This window comes from Lathyrus oleraceus, chromosome 3 (genome assembly GCF_024323335.1).
Source record: "Lathyrus oleraceus cultivar Zhongwan6 chromosome 3, CAAS_Psat_ZW6_1.0, whole genome shotgun sequence".
Classification (NCBI taxonomy): domain Eukaryota; kingdom Viridiplantae; phylum Streptophyta; class Magnoliopsida; order Fabales; family Fabaceae; genus Lathyrus; species Lathyrus oleraceus.
In genome coordinates, this window is record NC_066581.1 from 397,630,189 (window position 1) to 397,647,180 (window position 16,992).

Below are 16,992 nucleotides of genomic sequence, written 5' to 3' on the forward strand. Positions count from 1 at the left end.
ACTAGCTTCAGGATAAGGTTTGTTCATCAGCGCACTGCCTGCGGCAGCGTCGATGGTCATCTTAGTGTTATAGTGAAGTCCATTATAAAAGGTTTGAATGATTAACCAATTTTCTAAACCATCATGTGGGCATGCTCGTAACAACTCTTTATATCTCTCCCAAGCTTCGAACAGCGATTCTCCTTGGTTTTGGGTAAATCTAGTTATATGGTTTTGAAGAACGACGGTCTTACTTGGGGGAAAGTATCTAGCAAGGAATACTCTTCTAAGGTTATCCCAAGTCGTAATGGAATTGGGTGGAAGGGAATCTAACCATGATAGGGCTTTATCTCTGAGGGAAAAAGGGAATAATCTTAAACGTATTGCCTCAGGAGAAGCTCCATTGGTTTTAAAAGTGTCTGCTAATTGAAGAAAGATTTTTAAATGTTGGTTTGGGTTCTCAGTAGTGAGACCTTTGAATTGTCTCTGTTGCACTAGTTGCAACATGGAAGGTTTAAGTTCGAAATTATTAGCTGGGATGGTTGGGTTTACTATACTAGAACTAGGTTCTTCGTTGGATGGTTGGGCGAAGTCCTTAAGAGGTCTTTGGTTTTGATCTTCGGCCATAGCTCTCCCAATTCTATGAAAGAATAAACGTGCGCGAGCGTAACGTTCAGGTTCTGCTAGAGGGTAAACTAAGCTTCCGGTGCTGCGAGCTTTTCGCATTGACCCGCGGGAAATAACCTAAGTCTAAACGATATAACAACAGGGTAATGAAATTTGACGAAATTGATCCCCGACAACGGCGCCAAAAACTTAATGCGTGCTTTTCGCAAGTATACAAACGCATCAGGGTAATATAAAAGATTGTCGAATCCACAGAGACCAAGTGTCAATCTATCGTTATCTATTGTTATAGTGCTTATCCTAGGTAATCAAAATAGAGGTTTTTAGAGTGTGCAATGAAAAGTAAAGTATTAAATTAAATTCAATTTATAAAGACAGGCTCGAATGTAATTCACATAATCAATTAATAATCCAAGTACTTGCTAATAGAACTACTTATGGGCAGTGTTTCCTTCTTTGAAAAGAACCAATTTAACAGGAACTGTCACTTTCGCGTATTCAGAACCGAGTTGTACTCCCTAATCAAACCCTCTTGTTGTCACTTATAAAAAGGCGCGCATTGCGTTAGAGTAGTAAACCTATTTTTAAGAAATATAGTATCTTGACTAAGTTGAAAAGTATTTTAACCTGGATTTCTTAACCAAAAGAGGTTCTCACGAACCAGACTCTAAACTTATAAACGTGTCCGAAAATAGTTTTAAAATCTCTTTTCTTCTTAAGTTAAAAACTCCTAATGAACTAAACAAAGCGCTTTCGCTGTATTTGAAATAGTTAAAAACAATCAAGTTTAAATAGACGTTGGACGACTTTCGATCTTACCCAACGGATATTAAGTGCGGGAAAACTTAAGTTGAAAGTCAAAATAGCCCTTAAGTGTTTCTACGAACAATTGTACGGATTATCGGTTCAATTATGATCCTTACATTCTAAACTTATATATTTAGTTAGACATGGAAAAGTAAAAGTGCATTAATTTAAATAAAAGTAGTGCGAGTGCGGAAAATAAATAAAAGTAGTGCGAGTGCGGAAAGTAAATAAAAGTAGTGCGAGTGCGGAAAGTAAATAAAAGTAGTGCGAGTGCGGAAAGTAAATAAAAGTAGTGCGAGTGCGGAAAGTAAATAAAAATAGTGCGAGTGCGGAAAGTAAATAAAAGTAGTGCGAGTGCGGAAAATAAATAAAGTAAAGCGAGTGCGAGAAATAAATAAAGTAAAGCGAGTGCGAGAAATAACTAAAGTAAAGCGAGTGCGAGAAATAAATAAAGTAAAGCGAGTGCGGGAAATAAATAAAGTAAAGCGAGTGCGAGAAATAAATAAAGTAAAGCGAGTGCGGGAAATAAATAAAGTAAAGACAGTGCGGGAAATAAATAAAGTAAAGCGAGTGCGAGAAATAAAGTAGATAAAGGTAAAGCAATAAAAACCTGCTCCAATCAGAGGGTTGAATAAACTGCAAAGCGGAAATGAAAATGGCGGCAGGATTAACTTCCTTGCAAAGTGCTCCAAACTCGATTACAAACTCGATCACAGACTTGATTACACAATTGTGGTAACACCCCAATGCGAAGCGATTACCATTTTAAAATACTGAATATATGCCTAAGTGAAACAAAGTTTGCTCTAAGTTTTCCTCTGCTCTAAGTTTTCCTCTGCTCTAAGTTTGAATCTTCCTCTGCTCTAAGTTTGGATGATTAAACAAGTGAATTTGAGTTTCTATTTATAAGCAAGTAAAATGATGGAAATGACAAGGATGCCCTTCAGTTTGAATTTGGGAGGGAAAACTTTTCCTCTTGTGGCGCCCGCCACAAGGCCAAACTGTGGCGCCTTAGTGGAAGTAGTGGGAAACGTGGCAGTTGAGGGAAGTTGAGCTAGGACACGTCATAGCAGGGTCTATGGCGCCAACCACAATGGGAGCCACAAGTACAAAATGCTTAATTTTAGGGTTTTTAGCTGTTTTTCACTCCTTTTCTCGATCGGGGCTCCGATTAAAGTAAAAACCTGAAAACAAAGAGAAACATAGTAATAACACAACAAAATGACAATAAAACTACTAAAATGCATGCGAAATAAGAGTCAAAAATACGGTAAATTTCAGTGTCATCAGGCACCTACTGAGTTTCAGACCTTGAAGATCTAGAGGCGAGAGACTGACTGCTCCCCTAAGGGTAAGGCATCCCAAGTGACTACTCCAGAGAGGTCGATCGTACCTACATCGTCTTGAAAGAGGGTATCACAAATTAAGTCCTCCATGTGGAGTGATGATGATTTTGATGCCATCAGGTTTACATGCGCTTGTCTTCCCTATTAGAACAAGATTTGGTTTTGCATCTATACCTTGAGTTTTGATGATAACAATGTTGTATTTATGTGAGAACAATTTTGGTACCCTAATGATTTGTTATTGTGTAGCTTTAATAGCCAGCTCAGATTCTGAGTACATGACGTACAACGTCATCAGTTTCTAAACAATAAGTTCCAAAGTTGCTTTTGCGCCAACTATTAAAAGTTCTGAAAGATGTTCAATATTGTGGCTACAATGATCTTTCTGCTTCTGTGCTGGTTCACTCCTAAGAAGCTTCGGAGGAAACACTATGTTGCTGCTGCAACATTCTCTCAGTTTGTGCTTCTGGATGTGACTCTGATCACCAAACTTCTGAAGAATGGCAAGCTAATGAAGTTATGTTACATAGCTGAAGACTTTGAAGAACTCAAGCCAGGCGATTGAAGTTATCAAGGTTCTAACTGAAGATTCTGAAGACTCTGAAGATTCTTAAGATACTGAAGGTCACAAGTCAGACTACTTACGATGTCAAGGTTCTGACCAAAGATTATGAAGTTTCTGAATCCAGCTCTATGTTTCTTCATTTCATGTCTCATCAACTTTCATTAGAAGCCAATGAACTTGAAGATAAGATAAAAAAGGAACGTGATTAAATAGTACATAGTATAAATCAAATATCCTTTCCACTACCTGATTTCATGGGCAAAGGACAGTATTATACATCACACCTATCACTGACTTTATGGGCAAAAGACAGCATGCAATATCACTCCTTTCACCATCCAACAATGGATAGTCGTTCTATGAGATTCCCCCATTTTGCTCTCCAATGGTTTTCTTCTTATGATATATAAGCGATACTTGGAGACTTTAAGAACTGATGTCGATGATACAATACTTTGACAGTCTGTTTCTTTGTGATAATCTATCATTCTTTTGAAAACAGTTTTTCTTTAAGTGTTTGGTTATCATTTGTGTAAAGTATGCTTGTATATAAGCATCTTGTAACACACAAAAATATTATTCATACTGTTTGTTTGATTCCTTAAGGAGGTTATCCTTGAGAAGACAAAGAAGGTTACTTTTTGTGAGTCCTTAAGGAGACTAGGGTATAGTTGGATCCTTGAGAAGACAAAGAAGGGTACTCTTTGTGATTATTGTAATATGCTGATTATAGTGGATTAAGTCCTTGTGTGAAAGGCAAAATCACCTTGGCGGGTGGACTGAAGTAGCTTTGAGTTTCAAGTGAACCAGGATAAAAATACTTGTGTTTTAATCTCTTTGTTATTAACTTGTTAGTGGTGTTCCTGTTTAGGAAAAAGTTTTTGTTTGTAAAATCCAATTCAAACCCCACTTCTTGTGTTTTTCACACCTTCAATTGGTATCAAAGCTCTGGTTCTGATTGTGATAAAAGTTTTATCAAAACTTCACCATGTTCAATACCGGTCCAGTTTGTGTGAGACACAATGGTTGCTGCTAACATTGTTAACAATAATGAAAGAGATCACTACATTGTAAAACCACCAATCTTTGATGGTGAGAAATTTGATTATTGGAAAGATAGAATAGAAAGCTTATTTCTTGGTTACGATGTTGATCTTTGAGATCTTGTGGTCGATGGCTAGGTTCACCCAGTTAATGTTGAAGGAAATATTATAGAAAGAAGTGCTATGACTAATCAATAGAAGAAAGATTTCAAAAATCATCATAAGGCCATAACTATATTTCTAAATGCTATCTCTTATACTAAGTATGAGAAGATAACAAATAGAGATTATGTCAAATCCATTTTCGACTCTCTAAGGATGACTCATGAGGGAAATGCTAAAGTAAAGAAGAGAAAGTCTTAGGCCTTAATCCAGAAATACGAGGCATTCCAAATGGAAGATGATGAAACAGTTGAGACTATGTTCTCAAGGTTTCAGATGCTTGTTGCAGGACTGAAAGTTTTGGACAATAGGATACTCTACAGCTGACCATGTCAAGAAGATTATCATAAGTCTTCTTAAAAAATGGAGACTTATGGTAACTGCTTTGAAGCTCGAAAAGGCTCTTAACATTATCATTCTTGAAGAGCTTGTTAGTTATTTAAGAAGCCACGAGATTGAGCTTGAAGAAGATGAACCTCAGAAGAGAGGTAAATTTGTTGCCATAAAATCTAAGCCTGAGAAGATAAGAGGCTATAAAGTTGAGGAAGAATCAGAAGGATCTGATGAAGACTCTGAAGATGATGATGAGTTGTCTCTAATTTCAAGGAGAGTCAACAGACTCTGGAAGCACAAGAAAAACAGTCAAGGAAAGTTTAGAGGAGCCATAAGGACTACTGTGCATTTTTATTCTTTGTCTGGATAGAAGAAGCAAGGTTTTGGAAAAAAAGTTATATGCCTCGAGTGCAAGGAACCAGGCCACTACAAAAATGATTGTCATAAGTTGAAAAGGGACAGAAGGCCTAAGAAGAAATTTTTCCAAAGGAAAGAAAGGGTTGATGGCCACATAGAATGACTCAGAATCTGAAGAAAACGATTTTGACGAAGAAAAAAACAACATTGCATTGATGGAAACTATAGATGATCCCAAAGGTTTTGAAGAGCCAAAAGACAAGGTATTATCAGAATCAGAATCCGAATCTGATTCTGAAGAGGTATATTCTAACCTATCTGGTTATGATCTTGAATCATGTCTCTCTAAAATGATGGAGAAGTACCAGAGTCTTTAGAGTAAATACAAGGACCTTAAACAAGTCCAAGTAGTTGATTTTGAAACTCACAGTGAGCTTGATAAAGATATTTCCTCTCTAAATGAAAAAGTATTTTCTTTAGAAGTAACAACTCTGCCTTGAAAAGTAAAATTTCAAAACAAGAGGAGGAAATAGTCTCAGAAGCTTCTGGTATTAATTGTGTCATCAGATATGACAGAGCATTCCAGTACTTTCTAGCTAAAAGTATAGATAGAATAAAAATGGATTCTTTGATCCATGACGTTAGAAGAAATGGCAAGAAATGTTTAGGTTGTACATAAACTATAAAACTAGACGAAAGACAGAAGGTAAAACTAAAACCTCTCTATGTGCATTTCGTTCCTACTGGCACTAAGATTGATATTTTTGCACAGATACAGAAACATACAAAGGATAAGAACTCAGTTCTGAAACCTAAGTATCATGCACAAATTCTCCATGATTATCCTTCTTCTAAAAGACCTTAAGTTATAAGAAACTCTGGGAAAACTAACAAGAGAGGATCCAGAAAGTGGGTACCTAAGGATAAAATAATTTATGTTGCAGACATCCTTAGAAACTCAGCTGAAACACCAATCATGGTACCTGGACAGTGGATGCTTGCGACACATGATGGGAAGAAGGTCTATGTTCCAATATTTGGAACTTAAGCCTGGAGGCTTCGTTGGTTTCAGAGGAAACAAGAAAGGATAAATCATTGGCTCTGGAACTATTAGTAACAGTAAACTTCTTTCTATTACTAATATTCTTTTAGTTGATGGCCTGATGCATAACCTATTATCTATTAGTCAACTTAGTGACAATGGTTATGATATCATTTTTAATCAAAAGTCCTGTAAGGTTGTTAGTAAGAAAGATGGTACAATCCTTTTTAACGGAAAGAGAAAGAACAACATTTACAAAATCATACTTTCTGATCTTCATGATTAAAATGTAAAATGTCTAATATCTATTAATGAGGAGAAATGGGTATGGCACAGACGTTTGGGCCATGTTAGCATGAGAAGGATTTCTCAGCTAAATAAGCTTGGATAGTCAGAGGCTTACCCAACTTGAATTTTGCTTCAGATGCTCTTTGTGAAGCATGTCGGAAAGGCAAGTTTTCTAAAACATCTTTCAAAGTGAAAACTATTGTTTCTACCTCTGGACCGTTAGAACTTCTGCACATTGACGTGTTTGAACTAGTGAAAACTGCCTCCATCAATGGTAAGAAGTATGGATTGGTCATCGTTGATGACTATAATCATTGGACATGGGTAAAGTTCTTGAAACACAAGGATGAGTCACATTCTGTGTTCTCTACTTTCTGCTCACTAGTGCAAATAAAAATGAATTGCAAAATAGTCAGAGTCGGAGGTGATCATGGTGGCGAATTTGAAAATAAACATTTTGAAAATATTTTTGATTCAAATGATATTTCCCATTATTTCTCTTGTCCTAAAACTCCACAACAAAATGGAGTTGTAGAAAGGTAGAATAGGACTTTTCAAGAAATGGCTCGCACTATGATCCAAGAAACTGACAGGGCTAAGCATTTCTGGGCAGAAGCAGTTAACATAATATGTTATATTCAGAACATGATTTCTATCAGACCTATTCTGGGTAAGACTCCTTATGAATTGTGGAAGAACAGAATGCCCAACATTTCTTACTTTCACCCTTTCGAATGTGAATGTTTTATGTTGAACACTAAAGAGAATATGGGCAAGTTTGATTCTAAAGCACAAAAGAGTTTATTGTTAGCATATCCTAAATGCTCTAAAGGATACAAAATCTTTAATACATAAACACGAATTATTGAAGAATCAATTCCTGTTAGATTCAATGATAAGTTTAACTCTGAAAAGTCAAAGCTATTTGAGCAATTTGCAGATTTGAAGATCAATCTTTCAAAATCCAAGGATACTGATTTTGGAGAAAAAGACTCAGAAGGCAAAGCTAAAGAATCTGAAGCAAACAACTCAAATATGACTCAACCAGAAGTTTTTGTTGGTCCAACTCATCAAAAGAAGAGTAGATCAAGAACCCCTCATTCTGAAGAACTGATTATGGGAGATACAAATGCTCCAGTCAGAACTAGACCTTCATTCAAACCTTCTGAAGAGACTCTTTTAGGTTTGGTATCTCTGATAAAATCCATATCTATTGATGAAGCTCTTTTGGATAATGAATAGATTCTGGCTATGCTAGAGGAATTGAATCAATTCACCAGAAACAATGTTTGGGATCTTGTTCATAAACCAAAAGGCTTCCATTTCATTGGAAATAGACGGGTCTTCAAAAACAAGCTCAATGAGAAGGTCGGGGTTGTCAAAAATAAGGCTCGACTGGTAGCACAAGGTTATAGTCAGAAAGAAGGTATAGAATATACAGAAACCTTTGCTCCAATTGCTAGGTTAGAGTCTATTCGTATTTTAATTTAGGTTGTAGTCAATCATAACATTATTTTTTATCAGATGGATGTTAAGAGTGCATTCTTAAATGGATATACCTCTGAAGAAGTATATGTGCATCAACCTCCTGGTTTTGAAATCTCTCAAAATCCTGACTTTTTTTTTAAACTAAAAAAGTCGTTATGTGGTCTAAAACAAGCTCCTAGAGCTTGGTATAATATACTAAGTAACTTCCTTTTGGAAAATAATTTTACTAGAGGGAAAGTGGATACAACTCTCTTCTGCAAAATCTTTAAGAATGATATTCTGGTTGTGCAAATTTATGTTGATAATATTATTTTTGGTTTTGCTAATGCTTCGTTGTGCAAGGATTTTGCTAAGTCAATGCAAGTAGAATTTGAAATGAGTCTGATGGGAGAACTCAATTTCTTTATGGGAATCCATATTGATCAAAGATGAGAAGAAACATAAATTCATCAGAGAAAATATACAAAGGAACTTCTGAAGAATTTTAACTTATCAGAGTGTAAGCAAGCAAAGACTCCAATGCATCCTACATGTATTCTAGAGAAAGAAGAGGTAAGCAGTAAGGTAAATAAGAAGTTATTCATATGTATGATAGGCTCTCTTCTTTATCTAACCGATTTTATACCTGATATTTTATTTAGTGTCTGCTCATGTGCTCGCTTCCAATCAGATCCTAGGGAAACTCACTTAACTGTTGTTAAGAGAATCTTTAGGTATCTGAAACGTACTACTAACCTTGGTTTGTTTTATAAAAAATCAAGTGAACACAAATTAGTAGGCTATTGTGATGGTGACTATGCTGGAGACAAAATAGAAAGGAAAAGAACTTCTGGAAGTTGTCAATTTATAGGAGACACTTTTATCTCATGGTCCAGCAAGAGACAGTCATCAATTGCGTAACAATAAGCAAATGCGAGTTGAATGGTGACAAACAAGTTATTATTAAACAACGACAAACAATATTGAGTTGAATGATAACGACAAATAATATTGAGTTGGATAATATGACTATGTTTGAAAGAGATGACATGATGATGATGATGTATGGTTGTAGAAAAAATAAGGATTTTTTTTGTGAAAGAGGAATGTTTTAAGTTTGATATTGACATATTAAACTTTACAAAAAAAAGTCAATTTAATGCATTTTTTGAACCGAACGATTTTATAAAACCGACTATAATTCTTTTTTTTTTTTAACTAAGAGGGCAAAAGCCCAAACACACAAGACAACTACCTACATTGTCTTACAATAGAAGCAACAAGGTCTTTTTGAATCTGAGAGAGCAGCCACCTAGGACTAACCTCATAAATTCTCCTATATCCTTGACGTCCATGCTTGACCAACATATCTGCACTTTGGTTAGCTTCACGATATATATGTTTCATAGAGCTCTTCAAAATTGTTCATTATCAAATTAAAACCAAACTGAGGCAGAACATCCACATCTTGTAGCAAAGCAACCACCTTATGATTATGACTTGAATCTGCACCTTCTTATAACCATCTCGCCAAGCCAGTTGCAACCCAACCTAAACTCCCCACAACTCAACATAAAAACGGTTACTAGAACCAATAAACTTGCTAAAGCCTGTCATCCTGACCCGCAACCCCGTCCACATTTAAGCACACCCAATCAATTTTAGAAGGCTTCCATCGAACTTGCAACCTGCTAGCAGAGTGTGGAACTAAACGAAGCTTCATAGTGCAGTAATGATCATACTGTTGAACTTGAGAGATAATATCTGCAACTTCATTATGAGGTAAATTCCAAGTATCAGTGTGTCGTTTGTGATTCCTCCATTTCTAGATAGAATGACAAGCAACAACCCGTAAAGCCTTCTGATCCTTGTGCCTAGAATTCAAGTTATGGGTCAGATTGATTTGGAGCCAAGTACCGAACTCATCTTGAAAGAAAAAATGCTTGTTATTATTGCTAACAAGCTGAGATCAAATTTGTCTAACCAAACTGTGATCTCGAAACCCATGAAGAGTTGATATCTCATATTTATTGCGTGAAAAACATTAGTTTTTGTAATTGAGAAATCTTAAAATAGTTGATTTATTTATAAAAAAATATTATCAAATTAAGTGATTTATTTTAATTTTTAGTTAAACATTAACTTTTCTTTTTTATGTGAATCATTTCTTTAATACTACTTGTATAATTTATAATAAAATAAATATATTATACTAATACAATTTTTCATATAAATTTATATATTTTTCTTCATCAGTGAATTTTTATTTATTTTACTTAGGATCAAAATCGAAAAGAATAATTGAAAATTAATTTGGCACAGAACACCACACCGCCAGCATGAACGGCAGGGAGAGTACATTTGGCATACAGTAAAATGGAGAGAGAGCGGGAGGAGAGAGAAACACCAAATTTAGGGTTGGGCAAGAAAAATTTGGGGATTTCTAATCCCGGTGATGCTTCTGAGGAAATTGGGAAAGAGGGAGAGTGGATTCCGGTCATTCGTGGTAAGGGAGGTTTCAAATCCAAACGCTGGGATATTGTGAAGAAGGGTTTTGGGAGGAGGGGAGAAATCACTTCTTTCTTCTTTTCTTCAATTCCTGATTCATTCAATGCTAAGGATCTTCATGAAGTCTTCTCCAGGTTCGGCGAGGTCGACGAAGTGGTTATCCCAATGAAGAAAGATGTTCGAGGGAAACGTTATGGTTTCGTGAGATTCTTTAATGTTGTTGACTCCTCAAGGCTGGCGTGCAAATTGGATAACATCTTTGTTGAGAATGTCAAATTGCAGGTCAATTTACCTAGGTTCTCCAGGAACTCGAAGTTAACTGCGCCTAACCGTAATCAGTTTCGAGGTAGAAGGTTTGGTTGGGAGGAGAAGTCGCGTGTGGGGGAAGGTGAAGAGCGGAAGGGTTCTTCTTCGCGTTTTGTTGATTCTTTCGCCAAAGTGGTGACAAGTGGGAACAAGGGAGTGATAATGGCTGAGGTGGTGAGGCATTATGATGTGGGTACTAAGGTGCTGTTAGGAGGTCCTGGTAAGGTGAAGGAGGATGGACAGGCAGGCTGGTCTGAGGCGGCTGATGCTAATAAGTTGGTGAAGCAAATCGATGCTTTGAAGCTGATTGATGCTGCTAAGGGAGTCTCGCATTCTGACACTAGGGAGGATTCTGCTAGTGAGGCGGCGGTTGCTCTGGAATTCAATTCTGATTTGGCTAGGGATAATCCGAATATTCTGAAGGCGTATGTTGGAGTGGTCCGAACGTCGGGTTTGGCTTTTTCGATGCAGAAAATTATTCAGGCTGAAGGTTATTTTGATTTTTCCGTCAAGCCCTTAGGGCCTAATCTGTGCATTTTCGAAGATGTGGAGGAGGGGGCGGTAGAGGCTTTTGTTGATGAAGGGCATATTTGGTGGAGCAAATGGTTTACATCAATTGATAGATGGAAACCTGGGCATGTGGATGAAGAACGTCTGATGTGGGTTCGCTGTTTAGGTATTCCGTGTCATGTTTGGACGGATGATTTCTTTGGTATTTTTGCGGGCTTGTTTGGTTCGTATGTTCGGGCTGATTGCAATACGGTTTCGCGGAAGGTGTTGGATTCGGCGAGATTGCTGGTTCGAACTAAAAGAAGAAGGTGGGTTAATGATCTGTTCCAAGTAAAGATTAATGGATTGCTTTTTGACATTTCTGTGGTGGAAGAGGTGGGAAGGGTCTTTAGTGATGCTGTTGGTAATTGTGCTATTAATTCTTCGAATGAGGCGTTGTCGGAGGATGATGATGAATTAGATGAGGTGGGTGTGGAGACTCATCATGTGTTTGAGGAAGACGATTTGATTCTGCGGGAAAATTTTGAACAACCTCTTGGCCACAGACCTGTTGCAGTTCAAGCAGAGTCTGTTGCGTTTCCTGGTGTATCTCGAGGGCATTTACGGACTGTGCCACAGGATGGAGGGTATCCTTTGGATGCGGCTGCAAAGTGGAGTGATTGTCATGGTGTTCGTACAGAGTCTGTTATGCATTCTGCTGTGAACTCTGTGCAACTGGTTTCACAGGTTGGTGGGATGACGTTGGATAAGGGGAAGACGAATTGTTGTAGGCGTGGAAACTGTTGGAAGGAGAATTCGGATGCGATAGTTTTAGAAACTGAGCAATTTGTTTCGTCGTCTTCGGAGACTGCTGGCTCTTGTGTGCGGGTGTCTCAAGGAAGAAAAAGGCTATTGGTTGGAGCTGACGGTTCGGTGGGTGCTACGGCAGAATTGGAGAAGGGAGAGCCTGTTGCGTTTTCGGTTGATGTGGGTGCAGGTGGGAGGTTGGCTTCGGGGAGCTTTGAGAAAACAGTTCAGTGTGCGGATCCGGCACGGTCTGGAGGTTATGCGCTGGACAGTGAGGCGACATTGTCCGGGACGGTTATGGGTTTGAAATTTTTGGTTGGTGGGCAGAGATTGGGGAATTCGAAGGATAAGAGGTTTGATATTGATTTTTCTGGGCTGAGAAGTGGAAACAGAGGCAGCAATAGTGACAGGTCAGAGACTATTTCTGAGTTCCCTTTATCTAATTTTAAATTGAATAGAATTTTTTCTGCTCGCGGTAATATTGAGGGGGATGGTCAGCTTCTTTCTTCTTATGATTCTGTAGAGGGAAGTGATAGTGTGAAACAGGTAGATGAGGATGAGGTTAATAGTGGAGTGGCACGTATGATTTGGAATAGAGCAAAATGTTTGGGGTTGACGGGAGGAGGGTCGGACAGCCTACATATTAGTGCCATTAAAATGAGGGAGTTAGCTGATAAATGTGTGGTTTCTTCGGTGGATGCAAAATCAAATAATTTAAAATGATTATTGCGTCGTATAATATCCGTGGGTGTGGATGCAATGCTAAATTACATTCTTTGAGAAAAGTTGTTGGAGATTCAAAGGCAGATGTGTGTTTTATTCAAGAAACCAAGATTCATGCTATTGATAATTTTCCTGTGGACTCTGTTTGGAGTGATTCTATTGCGGATTGGAGTTCTAAATGGGCAGTGGGTAGATCGGGAGGTATTTTAACCTTGTGGAAGAAAAAGTCTTTTATCCTTGTTTCTAGTTTTGTTGGGGAAGGATTTCTTGGTATCCATGTGTTGTGGTCCGGTTTCAATCTTTTTTTGGTGAATGTGTATTCCTCTTGTTTTATTGAGAAGAAGAAGGCTTTTTGGGGGAGGCTTGTAGAGTTTAAAGCAAAATTTCCTGATGGGTTGTGGTGTGTTGGCGGTGATTTTAATACTGTCCGGGTTAAAGTGGAGAGGAAGGGTATATCGAATAATTTTAATCTAAAAGAGGCGGAGGACTTTGAGGATTTTATTAGCTCGATGGATCTTGTGGATGTTCCGTTGATTAACAAGAAGTTTACCTGGTTTAATTTGGATGGGAGTGCTTGTAGTAGGTTGGATAGATTCCTCATTTCTGAAAAATTATTTGACCTGTGGGGTGTGGGAGCGATTGTGGTGGGGGATAGGTCTATTTCAGACCATTGTCCTATTTGGTTAAATTGCAAGATTGTGGATTGGGGTCCAAAACCTTTTAAGTTTTTTAAAGGGTGGTGTGAGCATGATGAGTTCACTCCTTTGGTGAGGGATGTTTGGAAGAATACTTTTAGGGGAGGGAAGGCGAGTTATATTTTGAAAGAAAAATTGTTGGCGGTGAAAATAAAATTGAAGAGTTGGAATAAAGAAGTCTTCGGGATGCTTGATTTGAATGTGGATAAAGCGGTGGGTGAGCTTAATTCGTTGGATTTGATGGTGGCGGATTTAGCGGAGGATGGTTTGGTTGATTCGGTGAGGAGAAATAGAGAGGTGGCTTCGAAAGAGGTGTGGGATACTATGTTTTTACGAGATAACTTTTTGCGGCAAAAAGCTAGGTGTAATTGGATTCGGCTTGGGGATACTAATTCCAAATTTTTTCACTCCGTTATGAAAGGGAGATTTAGGAGGAATAATATTGCTTCTTTGATTACTCCAAGGGGGCGATTGGAAGGTGTGGAGGATATTAAAAGTGAGATATTTAATCATTTTAAAAGCCGCTTTACGGAACCAATGGAGAATAGGCCGACCTTGGATGGGCTTAATTTTAATGTTCTTAGTGTGGAAGATAGAGATTTGCTGGAAGCTCCATTTCAAGTGGATGAAATTAAAGAGATTGTGTGGTTAAGTGATTGTGATAAGAGTCCGGGACCGGACGGTTTTCCGCTTGGTTTTTTGAAAAAATGTTGGAATTTTGTGAAGGATGACGTGGTGAATTTCGTTCAAGAGTTCTATGTGCGTGGTGTTCTTCCCCGATCCGCGACGGCTTCTTTTCTTGCTCTTATTCCTAAAGTTGATTGCCCGATAAGCATTGATGAGTATCGTCCTATTTGTTTAGTGGGTTGCTTATATCGGTTAATTTCAAAAATTCTTGCGGCAAGATTGAGATTGGTGATTGGTAAACTTGTGTCGCCTTTTCAAACGGCTTTCATTGAAGGGAGACAATTATTTGATGGGGTGGTGGTGCTTAATGAGATATTAGACTTTGCGAAAAGGAAGCGTAGGAAATGTATGGTGTTGAAGGTTGATTTTGAGAAAGCCTATGATTGTGTTTCATGGGGTTTTCTTAAATTTATGCTTAGAAAAATGGGTTTTGGTGAGTTATGGATGAAGTGGATGGAAGGGACGGTTTTTTCTAGCTCGGTATCAATTTTAGTTAATGGGAGCCCAACTTTGGAATTTAAAACTTCTAGAGGGTTGCGTCAAGGAGATCCCCTCTCTCCTTTTCTTTTTCTTTTGGTGGGAGAAGGTCTTGCGGGTATGATGAGGAAAGCGGTTATGTTGGGATTATTCAATGGTTTTGCGGTTTCGGAGGATATTCATTTTGAGATGCTCCAATTTGCAGATGATACGGTTTTAGTGTGTGATGGATCTAAGGAAAATTTATGGTGTATTAAGACCTTATTGAGGGGTTTTGAATTGGTGTCGGGGTTGTGTATTAATTTGAAGAAAAGCAAGCTGTATGGTGTGCATGTGGAGGATTTTATTTTGGAATCGGCGTCTTCTTTTCTAGCTTGTAAATTGGAAAAGATACCTTTTTCTTTTCTCGGTATTCCAATTGGAGGTAATCATAGACGCAGAATTTTTTGGTCTATGATGATGGCAAAGTTGAAGAAGAGATTGAGTGGTTGGCGAGGGAAACATCTTTCTCTTGGAGGTAAGGTTACTTTACTCAATTCGGTGTTAAACAATGTGCCTATCTTTTTACTTTCTTTCTTTAAGGCTCCTAAGTGTGTTTTGGAGGAAATTATCAAAATCCAAAGGAATTTTTTATGGGGGGATGGTGGTGGAAGTAGAAAAATGTGTTGGGTTAGTTGGGATAAAATTTGTCTTAGAACGGAGGAAGGTGGCTTAGGTGTTAAGAATGTGGAGTGGTTTAATTTGGCTTTGATGAGTAAATGGGGTTGGCGTTTTCTTAATGATAAGCATGCGATTTGGTTTAAATTACTCCAATTTAGATATGGTAGTGGTTTGCAATCTCTTGGTGATGTGGTATCGAAGTCGACTCTTTCTAATTATTCCCTTTGGTGGAGAGATATTCGGTTGGTTTGTGGAACTCCCCTTGGTGGGCATGATTGGTTTGGTGATTCAATTTCTTGTAAACTGGGAAGAGGCAATTCCATTCTTTTTTGGAAGCACTGTTGGTTGGGTAATAGTTCTCTTAAGCTTCTTTTTCCTCGTTTATTTGAGGTTTGCTCTTTTCCTAATGCTCTTGTGATTAATTGTGGTTTATGGGAGAATGGGGGGTGGAGTTGGAAGGTGGGTGTTGATTCAACCTTATTAGTAGGTGAATTATTGGAGGATTGGAAGGAGTTAATAAAGATTCTTAAGGATGTGAAACCGTGTACGAATGGGGTTGATAAATTAATTTGGTGGAGAGATGTGGGGGGCTTTTCGGTTAGGAATGCTTTTAAACGCTTGTATACTTTGAATATGGCTATTTCTAATGGTAGTGATTTTAGATTTTGTGAACTTAAAAGATTATGGAAAGCTACTATTCCGTGGAAAGTCAAGTTGTTTGGGTGGAGATGGATCTTGGGAGCCTTACCGACGAGAAAAGAACTTTGGCATAGAGGTGTGATTTTAGGGGTGGAAGCTTCTCTTTGTCCCTTATGTGATTTAGAAGAGGAATTTGTTGGTCACCTTTTTCTGAAGTGTGGTAAAGTTAAATTTATATGGAAGGAAGTGTTCTCGTGGTTTGGCTTGGATTTTGATGATCTATTGGAAAGCTCGGATATTGATACTATTGTTACCGGAGAAGATGTGCTTTTATTTCTATTAAATTCTTTGGATGGTAGAGTGAAGTCATCTTTTTTCGCTTTTATTTGGCTTTTGGTTTGTTGGAGCATTTGGAATGCTAGAAATAGTTTGGTCTTTGAACACTCTAATTGGAATGTGGTTGAGATTTTATTACTTATTAAATCAATTGGGTGGGATTGGATTTCTATTTTGTCTAAGGGGAATATAGATATTTCTAGAGATTTGTGGTTTGCTAATCCTGCTAATTGCATTGGATTGTAACTTTGTTCCTTTTGTATTGGGTTGCACCCCTTGTGCGTATTAATACAAGTGATTATCAAAAAAAAAATTAAAACAACTCTATATGGAAGACTATATAATAATGATGAATTTCTGACAAGTGTACTATCTCATTCACATGGAATTCTAGTGCCACTCTTCGTATTGTACAGTAGTGCTTTAAGCAAGATGTAAGTTGAGAGACATTGTATGGTTTTGCTTCTTTTAACGAGACAGAGATTGAAGAGATAAAAACACCAAGAAAGCCACACACAAAAATTAAAGAGATACTAAAAAATTATAAAGTCAAATGAGAGGTTGGAATTTACCCACCTTAAAAGAATTTGTTAAATTCAACCCACATATTCTAATATCTACTTACAAAGACACTTTGATGAGACTATGA

At 37.7% G+C, this 16,992-nt stretch overlaps 1 non-coding gene across 1 annotated transcript; it reads left to right on the forward strand.

Annotated features, from left to right (window-relative positions):
- The first annotated feature begins 115 nt into the window (after positions 1–115).
- Positions 116–222, forward strand: LOC127134128 (small nucleolar RNA R71). Its single transcript, XR_007807896.1, has one exon. It is a non-coding gene; the product is annotated as a small nucleolar RNA R71 (small nucleolar RNA).
- The last annotated feature ends 16,770 nt before the right edge of the window (positions 223–16,992 follow it).